Here is a 10014-nt window from a genome sequence, read left to right as displayed (position 1 = left end):
ATAACCCAGAGCCGTGGAATCTGGGCGTGGCTCAGGGGACAGGGAGACCTGGTCTGAATTCTGCTGTGCCACCTACTCTCCGTGTGATCGCTGACACATTTCAGCAAGCACTCCAAGCCTCGGCGTCCACTGTGTGAAAAGCAACCTCCAGAGGCTTTAGGGAGGATGCAGAGAGATGCTATATATAAAGTGCTCCTAGGACATAATAGACAATTATTATCTATTAGTGTACCAATTACTCAGATAACGGTTTGGGGCCAAATCCAAAGCCATACCGAAGAAAGCAAATGGGGACACACCTAGGAGGAGAGGCAGCACCTCCCAATTTGCTGTGGTGCTGGGCGTCCTGCCCACTGTCCCCCTGCTCACGGCTGACTGATCAAGTCCTCCGACCCAGGCAATGAAGCAGGGCTGACTCGCACCGGCAAGGCTGGGGACAGTTCAGGAGCACAGGGGCTATCAGTGATTTCTGGGGCTCACAGAGGCATAGGAGTGGGTTTGGTGCGCAGGAGCACTGCCAACCTCCAAATCAACCTCCAGTTCTGAAAGGCAGCAAGCTTGCAGGAGAAAAGAACTCTGTTCTTTTGCTGGTCCCCACTCTAATGTCCATTTCTTCCAATTTCCTTTCCTCCGGATGGAGTAAGACCGCCTTCTTAGGGAGGATCTCGAATCTTCTGTAAGGCCAGTCCCACATGGTAATGACCTTTCTTCAACACAATGTCTCCCTGTATCTCTTCTCTGCACTGAACTTTACCATTCAGATTATGTGCAGGAGCTGCAAGCCCTCTATATTATTGCTGAAGATACTTCCACAGGTTTGTTCCTAACCTGCCTATTTCCCCATCTCATTTCTGTCCTACATTGACCCCATTCCACCCGAACCCAAAAAGAGAGCCATTTCTTCCCTTCAGGTTGCTCAGTTCATGCCCTCCCACCAGTGACTGGATACCTTTCTCACATTACCAGTGTAATTCACTGGCTCAAACAGTATTAAGCTACTCCATAAATCCAGCCCCAAAATATTTGACGTGAGAAGGGATTTATTTGAGAGTGTTTAAAAACTGATCAATGTCTTCGTTAAAATTCCATACATAGGGTATAATGCTCATTAGATACTTTCATGTCAATTAAGATAGCTCAAATTTATTTTGTATCATCCCAAATGAACCCAAGGCTCTCTGAGTGCATCACACACCTAAATCTGCATGACTGACAGGGCAGTAGCAGCCCCATAGCACCTTCACTTTTGTTATGCCAGATCTGGGAAAAAAGAAAAGATGATTAACTCGGTGACAAAATATTCTCATTTTCCTTGTAAGATTCTCAGGAGAGAACTGCACTCAGAGGGTAGGAGCAAGGGAGGGAAGGCAGAATGGTTACAGAGCTGAATACAATGGCCTCAGTCCAATGCCACGTTTAAGTTTGGATGCCTTTGGTTTGCTTTCTTGTCTGTAAACTTAGAGCACAAGAAAATAGATGACTGTCAGAAAGTGATCTTATATAATGCAGTTTGTTGAAATTTCAGCCTGTCCATCAACCTAAGGTTTGTTTCAATTAATAAGACCCATGGCACAGGATTGCTGCTTTTATCAGTTAACAATCGCTGTGCAAAAAAGCAGCACAGATTTCGGGGGCTCAAAGTAAATAAGCATTTCTTATTGCTCAAGTATCTGTGATCAGCTGGTGGCTGGGGCCTGGCTGGCCTAGGATGCCCCATTTCACATATCTGGCAGTTGACTGGCTATTGGCTGAGTTGATGGAATAGACTGGTCATGTTCCTCTTGTCATTCAGCAGCCCAACCTGGTATGACATGATGAATGACCCCACCCCCCGAGCCCCTACCAAAGATGTCCATGTCCTAATGCCCAGAACCTATGACTATGTTACCTTTCATGGTAAAAGGAACTCTACATATGTGCTTGAGTTAAGGACCTTGAGATGGAGAGATTATCCTGGATTACTTGGGTGGCCCCAGTATAGTCACAGGGGTCCTTTGAAGAGGGAGGCAGGAAGATCAGAGTCATGAGAGAAGATATAAGGATGGAAGCAGAGGTCAGAAAGAAAAGAAGATGCAACATTGCTCTCTTTGAGATGGAGGAGAGTCCACAAGCCAAGGAATATAGGTGGCCTTTAGAAGCTGGAAAAGGCAAGCAAATGGATTTTCCCCTAGAACCTCCAGCCCTCTGCAGCCCTCTGGACCAGTTTTAGACTTCTGACCTCTAGAACTGTGAGAGAATAAATATTTGTTTCTATAAGCCACTAAGTCTGTGGAAATTTGCTACAGCAGCAATAGAAGCTAATACACCTGGACTTGTCAACAAGTTAGTAGTAGGGTTCCAAGAGAGGCAGGAGGGAATCATAGACTCAGGATAGGCATACTATTACTTCTGCCACATTCCATTGGCCGATGATGTCACAAGGCCATCCCAAATTCAAGGACTGGAGAAATAAACCCCACCATGTGATTCTATTTCTCTCACTTCTTGATGGGAGAAGCTGTAATGTCACTTTGCAAGGAGGTGTAGAAACTGAGCAGGACCCTGCGGGGCCTCCCCAGGGACAGACCCCGTGTCCCCCACCTCTTGTTTGTAGAAAAACTTTAGCCTCGTAGGCCTCCCCCCAAGTCCAAAGAGCAAATTTAATGAGAAAAGTGAGAAAATGCAGAAACAAAGGAAAAGAGTCAAGTAAGACAAAATAATAAGAGTTTAGCCATAACACAAAGTCAAGGACTTTTAGTGCCTCCTCAAGGCTGTAGATAATAACCTGAACCATATCCCTGAGGTGTTTTGCAGACATTAAAACCCCCCACCAGGTGGAAGAAGTTAACTGCATGTGACAATAAGCATGTAGACCCCAGAGGGGTTGGAACCAGAGGTTGATGATGTTAATTCCCGAAACATCACACTGTTACCTCACCACCCACAATCAGAAGGATGTACCAAGCTGATCAGGCACCTGCAACCCTCTCCCTCACCTTGCCTTTAACAACCCTTCCCCGAAAGCCACTGCGGAGTTCAGGTCTCTTTTTTTTAAACCGTGTTTTTTTAATTGAAGTATAATTAATTTACAGTGTTGTGTTAGCTTCAGGTGTACAGCAAAGTGACTCAGTTATGCATAAACATTTGTATATATATTCTTTTTCAGATTCTTTTCCATTATAGGTTATTACAAGACACTGAATATAGTTCCCTGTGCTGTAGAGTAGGTCCTTGTTGTTTACCTATTTTATACATAGCAGTTAATCCCAAAGTTTTAATTTAGCTCCCCCGCACCTCCCCATCTCGTTATCCCCTCTGGTAACCATAAGTTTGTTTTCTATGTCTGTGAATCTACTTCTGTTTTGTAAATAAACTCATTTATATTGAGTTCGGGTCTTTTGAACACAAGCTGCCCGTTCTCCTTGCTTGGCCACACTGGGCACCACCTTGCAATAAACTCTGCACTTCCCTTCAGCACAATCCAGTGTCAGTGGATTGGCGGTGAGCGGGCCCAAGTTTGGTTTAGTAATAGTGTAGAGACTGAGAAGGGTAAGAAATTACGGCCATTTTTTGCAATCAATCTATCATCGTGCCCTTTACAAAGTGACAGAGGACATTTAAACGTAACATCTGACCCTGTTTCTCTTTCATTTCCAGGGACACAGGGAGCATGGGTGTCTGGGCCTCAGGCACCAATATCTTCCTCAGTCTTTGGAGGACGTATGTGTCTCCAAGGAGCCTTGGATGGATGGACTTCACCCAACATTTGGGCACTTGCTGTTTTGTTGCTTTCATTTCCGTGGGCCTCCTCTCTGCGGCCTTCTCCTGGCTTCTGTCCTCATTCGTAGTCTTCACCACCTCCTGGATGGTCACGTGTGCTCTGCTGTGCTGCTCCAAGCACGCACGGTATTTCATTCTGCTCTTCTTCCTCTCATGTGGCCTGCGTGAAGGCAGGAACGCTTTGATCACCACTGGCACAGGGATAGTAATCTTTGGACACGTGGAAAATATTTTTCACAACTTTAAAGGTCTCCTGGACAGTATGACTTGCAACCTAAGGGCAAAGAGCTTTTCCATCCATTTTCCACTTTTGAAAAAATATATTGAAGCAATTCAGTGGATATACGGCCTTGCCACTCACCTAAGTCTATTTGATGACCTTGTTTCTTGGAACCAAACCCTGGAGGTCTCTCTTTTTAGTCCCAGCCAAGCCCTGGAGGCACAGCTCAATGACACTACAGACAGAGCCCTGCATGTCTTGTACCAGGTAGTGACGGCGACAGAGGTGTTGTCTTCCCTGGGGCGGCAGCTATTTGCCCTCACAGGGCTTCTGCTGGTGCTACTGGGCACTGGCCTCTTCATGAGGCGATTTTGGGCTCCTGTGGTTGGAAGTTTGAGAACATCTACATCACCAGACAATTTGTTCAGTTTGACGAGAGGGAGAGGCATGCACAGAGGCCCTGCGTCCTCCCGCTGAATAAGCAGGAAAGGAAGAAGTATGTCATCATCCCATCTTTCTGGCTGACTCCTAAAGACAGGAAAAACCTGGGGCTGTTTTTCCTCCCGGTGCTTACCCATCTCTACATCTGGGTGTTGTTTGCAGCCATAGATTATCTGCTGTATTGGCTCATCTTCTCCGTCAGCAAACATTTCCAAAGCTTGCCAGGGCTTGAGGTTCACTTGCAGTTGCACAGAGAGGTAGGTGCTCGCAGGCCCGTCTCACTGTGTATCCCAGCTGTTTGCTGTGTGTTTGCAAAAGCTCGTGAACTTCCCAAGGCAGGGCAGTGGCTTATTCCCCTCTGGATCCTCAGTGCCTGGCACAGAGCCTGGCGTGTAGGAAGAACACCCAAAATGTTGGTTAGATTGAGTTGAAACCCCAATGTTAGAGTATGAGAACACTCTGAACATTTTTGATCACTGTATTAGATTCCTGTGGCAGCCGTACTGCAACAGAGGAGACCATGGTCTTTGTTCATCCCATCTTTTCTCTTTTCCATTTTTCCCTGTGGAAATTTATGATTATGTAGACATTTCAGAGGATCTGGATACTGTCAGATACTTGTCTTATTTGTTTTTAAACGTAGCGTTCTGTGCTAGGTGGAACGTGCACATGTGTGTCTAGTGTGTGCCTCTGTGTGCATGTGCACACGTAGTGTGTGTAGTTGTATGTGTGTACATGTGCACGTGTGTGTGTGTGTGTGTGTGTGTGTGTGAATGTCATGTGCGCTGGGTGGTGTGCACTAGCCTGGGCTGGTGAACATGCCATCTACTGTTTCCATATGTCTGATTTTCCCTCCTCTTTATCGAGCCACAATAGATTGTGCCTCTGCTGGGGCAATCTCAGAGGGGAAGGGCAGAAGGGGACCTGGAAACCCTCCTTTGAAAGCCCATTTGCTCCTGCTGCATCCACACTCTCCCTCCCCTTTTCTCCTGGCTCCGCAGGTACTGTCTGGCCCCTGCCCCGCCTAATCCTGGGCTGCTTCTCAGAGTTGATTACTCTGAGCCCTCTGCTTCCTCTGAAGTCTTCAGTTAATTACAAGAACCCCCCGTTGCTCTACATATCTGGAGGAGGGTGGATAATGGAAACAGTGTTTCAAATGAAAGCCAAACAAGATTTTCAGCCAGGCTTGATCGGGGCAGCGGCTGGTAAAAGGGCTTCTCTCCTCCTCTCCCCCATAGTGCATCCCCCTCCTGTAGTCCCTTTTTTGATCTTCCCCTCTCAGTTCTTCCTCTCCTTCTTTATCTTTTTGCTCCTCTCTCATCTATTTCTCTCTGAGCCAAAACCCATGCCTGTTTTGTGAATTCTCACTGTTTTAGGTAGACGAGTGGAGAAAAGCAAGTCTGCCTTCCAAAAAAGGCCCAGAAGCTTTCCAATGACAATGTCCTGGCAAATACATTTTGGGGTGTTGCTGGGTCCTGGGGATGCAAAGTTGTCTAGACCGTGATGGCTGCCATCGAGGGGCTCACGTCCTGGCGGGGGAGGCCACCACGTACGCTCACAATGACAGCAGGGTGGTGGGCGCAGAACAGATGCGAGCGCGAGACTGCTGTGGGAGCTCGTCTCAAACTCTCTCCTGCCGAGCCTGGGAGGCTGTGCCACCAGCAGCTGGCTTCCATGTAACTGGCAGTGCCCTGCCCTTATCCCACGATGCCCTTGGAGGTTCCTGGTCTCTCCATTGCAGCAGATTTGCAAAGGAGAAGTCAAGCAAGAAAAGAAACATTGGCTCAAGGTTTCTCCCACTTTTATACAATTTTAAAAAAAGAAGAAAAGTGGGAAACGACGTGAATAGACCTGGCTGGATGGGTGGACACTGTAAGTAAAAATAGCTACAGTCGCTACTTATTGAGCACCTACTATGTGCCCAGCACTGGTCTGCATTAACTTTTCAGGACTGTCTGATACCAGAGTGAATCTTCCATCCATTACTCCATACCATCTTGGCAAATTGTTTACTTGAGAGAGGCAAACACATTTTAAAACATTGGGGTACCATTTAGTACATTGCTCGGTATTTTGAGAGTTTGTTACCCTCCACCAAGCCCGTACAAAAGTGTTGACAACCTTTCTGAAGCCCTGACTCCCAGCTGCAAAATCCCCAGTTAGATTCCTAGACTAAATAACTTCTTCCCAGACCGGACACCCGCTGCTTTCTTATTGCAGGATTTCTCATCACTGACTCAATCGATGTGTTTGTTTCTTCAACAGTATTGAAAAGATTGCATGCCTCTGCTCTGGGGACTGAAATCTCTCTATTTAATCGTAGGTGAACTGTCTTTTTAATAAGAGAAAAGGAGAGGCAACACAAATGCTTTCTAGTGCTTAGCCACAGTGCTGGAGAAATTGCAGATCTGACTTGACATCTGTGAAGTCCCAGGTTTTGGGGTTTCCAGATTTTTCACAGGTATTGGGGTAAATCGAAGGTGCGCGGTGTTCTCTGGGTGTGATTGAGTTCTTTTCAGAAGTCATTTTCCTCCTCTGGGCCCCAGGGCTCTAGGGTGTTGGGGTGATAATAACTTACTAAGTACTCCAGTCTGTAACGTTAATGCTCCATCCCCAAGGTGCTTAATTTACACTGGGAGTAGTTTATTCATGGGCAGGATCTGGTCCATTAATTCCTGTTTTACCAAATGGAAAAACAAATCCACCAAGAGAGTATATGGCTTTCTCAGGTCAGGGAAAAGTAAGAGCTGAATCAGCACACACTTCTCTTGCTGGTGGCTTGGCTGGGTGGCTCAATGTCATCTGCCCTCTGGGTCAGTTTGTTGAGAGCAACTGGCTTATTCTCTTGCCTTCAAGCAGGAAGGAATGCGCCCCTCCTATCATCTAAGAGAGATGCGAAAATGTCCTAGTTTGAGACCTCTATAAATAGGATTTTAGAGCCACTTTCAGTAAATATACTCTTCTTTGTATTCTTGCATCAAGAATAATTCCACCCCCCCACCCCCGCCACCTCAAGCTCTAGAAGGATGACTTAGAACATAATTTAATGCCTCCACATCTTTATCACCTTGTGGTCTGCTGACAAGGTGTTTGTTGAGATGGAGAGGCTATGACTGGGTCTTGAGGGGCTCTGCTACAAAAAAAACTTCTCCCCCAGTTAAGCGAAAACCACCTTTCATTAGTCCCACATGCTCTGAAGTGTAGAAATAGGTGTTCCATAAAAATGGGTTATGCGGTCAAAATTAATAGGAGAATCGTTGGCTGAAGTTAAGCGAATTTCTCTGCTTTCTTCTCAGCACCTTCAACAGTCTCATGGCCATCGTGACTCTCTAAAGAAAGGACAGAGCAAACAAACTTATCTGATATCCTTCTCTCAAGGAAATCTATATTTCCACAGTCCCGCTTTGGAAAACTCTGCAGTGGCTACAACTAAAATTCATCCCTTCTCCTTTATTCCAATCATAGCACATAAAAGGAGCAGGGATAGCCCCTTCAGCCAAAGCTCCCTGCATATTTTCAGATAAATGTTACGTGCTACGGGGCAGTATTGAGAAAGACAAGGACAGAGTATGAAAATGGCATGGATCTTGATGATTTTATTCTTTCATTTTAGAAACAAGAAGCTCAAGACATCATCCATGATTCTTCATTTAATATATCTCTGTTTGAACCCAGTTGCCTCCCTAAACCAAAGCTACTTCTGTCTAAGACCTGGATTCCTCTCAGTTTTATTCTTGGGATACTAGTGATGCTAGGACTGTTGTCCTCCATCCTGATGCAACTTAAAATCCTGGTGTCAGCATCCTTCTACCCAAGTGTGCAGAGGGAGCGCATCCGATACCTACATGCAAAGCTACTGAAGAAACGATCAAAGCAGCCAGTGGAAGAAGTAAAAAGGAAACTGAGTCTGTACTTCACAAAGGTAAAGCCAAAATAGGGTTATAACCTGTAATTAGGGAAATCTTGATTTTGAAGGGCAAATGGAATTTCAAAGCACTCTTCAACTTTACATTAGGGTTTATATCCCCAGCAACAGATAGGACACTGTTTTGGGGCGGGTGGAGGGGGTGGGATGGGTGGGCAGTGACGGGGAACGGATGTACATGGCTAAGTCCAGAAGACTCTACAGCAATGGCGGTCCAGAGGATTCTACAAGATAGCCTTCAAAACACTGATTTCAATTGAGTACGTTTGGTCATATTGTAGAAAAGCTACTGGGAAGGCCCTAATGGCTGTTAAAGAACAATACCCAGTCAGAGTTACTTTACCGGGATAGATAAATAACAGAAGGGAAGTATCTACTACAGCTTGGTAAACGCCAAAGAATTTGCTCATCCTCCAGCATTAAAAAATATATATGATGAGATATATATATATGATATGTATATATTTATACATATATATGATAACATAATGACTTCCATACACATATAAAATGAACACTTGTCAAAGATTTTATTCAACGTATTAAAGACGGAACAGTAAGAAACTCCAACCAATTCAAAGAACCGTTTAAATCACACATGTATACAGGCCATCGTGAATACCAAAATGAATTTGCTTAATAGATACAAAACCGGCTTCTTCCACAAGGGAGGATGGGAGGATCAATTGTACTCTGCAGGGTGAAATTCATTTGCATGTTCATAGACAAGAATCATTTGCATTGTTGCCATCAGCTATCTACAACTTCCAGAACTGGAAAATACTTCATAGACAATGAGAGACCAAAATAATACCTAAGGATAAGCTTTTCTGGCCATTTCAAAGTCTTGTGAAAAGTTTGTGTCAGTGGCATTTGAAATGACTTTAATGCTCATTCATCCAGCTTCGTGTCTTTTCAGATTCATTTCTGGCTTCCAGTCCTGAAAATGATTGGGAGGAAACAAATGGACATTGCCAGTGAAGAGAGCCCGTGAGAGGCCCCATGCAGCTCCTCAGCCACGCTGCTCCAGCAATTCTCCTTAAGTCTCCTGATGGTGACCCTTACTCATGCCCAGCAACAGAGAACTGCACTGCACGGTCCTTCAGCGGTTTGAGTTTGCAGCGCCAGGCTACTTTTTTCCATAAGGGCCAAAGGGCTACCAGATAAATTGTTGTGTTGTCTGTCTCACAAACAGGGCACATGATCTGGACTGTATCTCAGTGTAACACGACTAGAACCAGGCCCTTCGAGGAGAGTCTCAGCATAGAGTAATATTCAAAGAAAAAAACTGGAAAAAATCAAAATCTCTACTGCAGGCTCACAAACAAATATCAAGGAGAACATACATGTATGATGCCAGCAAAATATCTTTAAATGCTTCTGTCCCTTCTCTGCCCTTCTTAATATCCTTCATAGCTATTTCCTACCCACAACTGTCTGGCCTCCCCCTGCCCCTTTATTCAAGAACTCTTTCCAAAACCCATCTCCAGCAGCTCCTAATTTCTTCTCACCACCTGCTCTGCTCCTATCCTCTACTTTCCTGGATCTCTTTTGTTCTTCCTCTTCTACCAAGTCCTCTAGCCACATTTATTTAGAGAACACATTTATTAAAATCATATGAGAGGCTTCCTACAATGTGCATCTTGGGCCTCTTTTTCACTATAATCAA

The 10014-nt window shown here is 45.2% G+C and overlaps 1 pseudogene across 1 annotated transcript; it reads left to right on the top strand.

Moving 5' to 3' along the window:
* Window positions 1-2622: 2622 nt before the first annotated feature.
* On the top strand, window positions 2623-9454 carry LOC309664417 (dendritic cell-specific transmembrane protein-like; annotated as a pseudogene). The gene is made up of 3 exons: window positions 2623-4677; window positions 8034-8342; window positions 9265-9454. The product of its transcript is annotated as a dendritic cell-specific transmembrane protein-like (transcript).
* The last annotated feature ends 560 nt before the right edge of the window (window positions 9455-10014 follow it).

Source organism: Balaenoptera physalus (genome assembly GCF_965194825.1).
Source record: "Balaenoptera physalus genome assembly, chromosome: 7".
Classification (NCBI taxonomy): domain Eukaryota; kingdom Metazoa; phylum Chordata; class Mammalia; order Artiodactyla; family Balaenopteridae; genus Balaenoptera; species Balaenoptera physalus.
The sequence above is the reverse complement of the archived record's forward strand: the minus strand, read 5'-3'. Positions and strand labels throughout refer to the sequence as shown.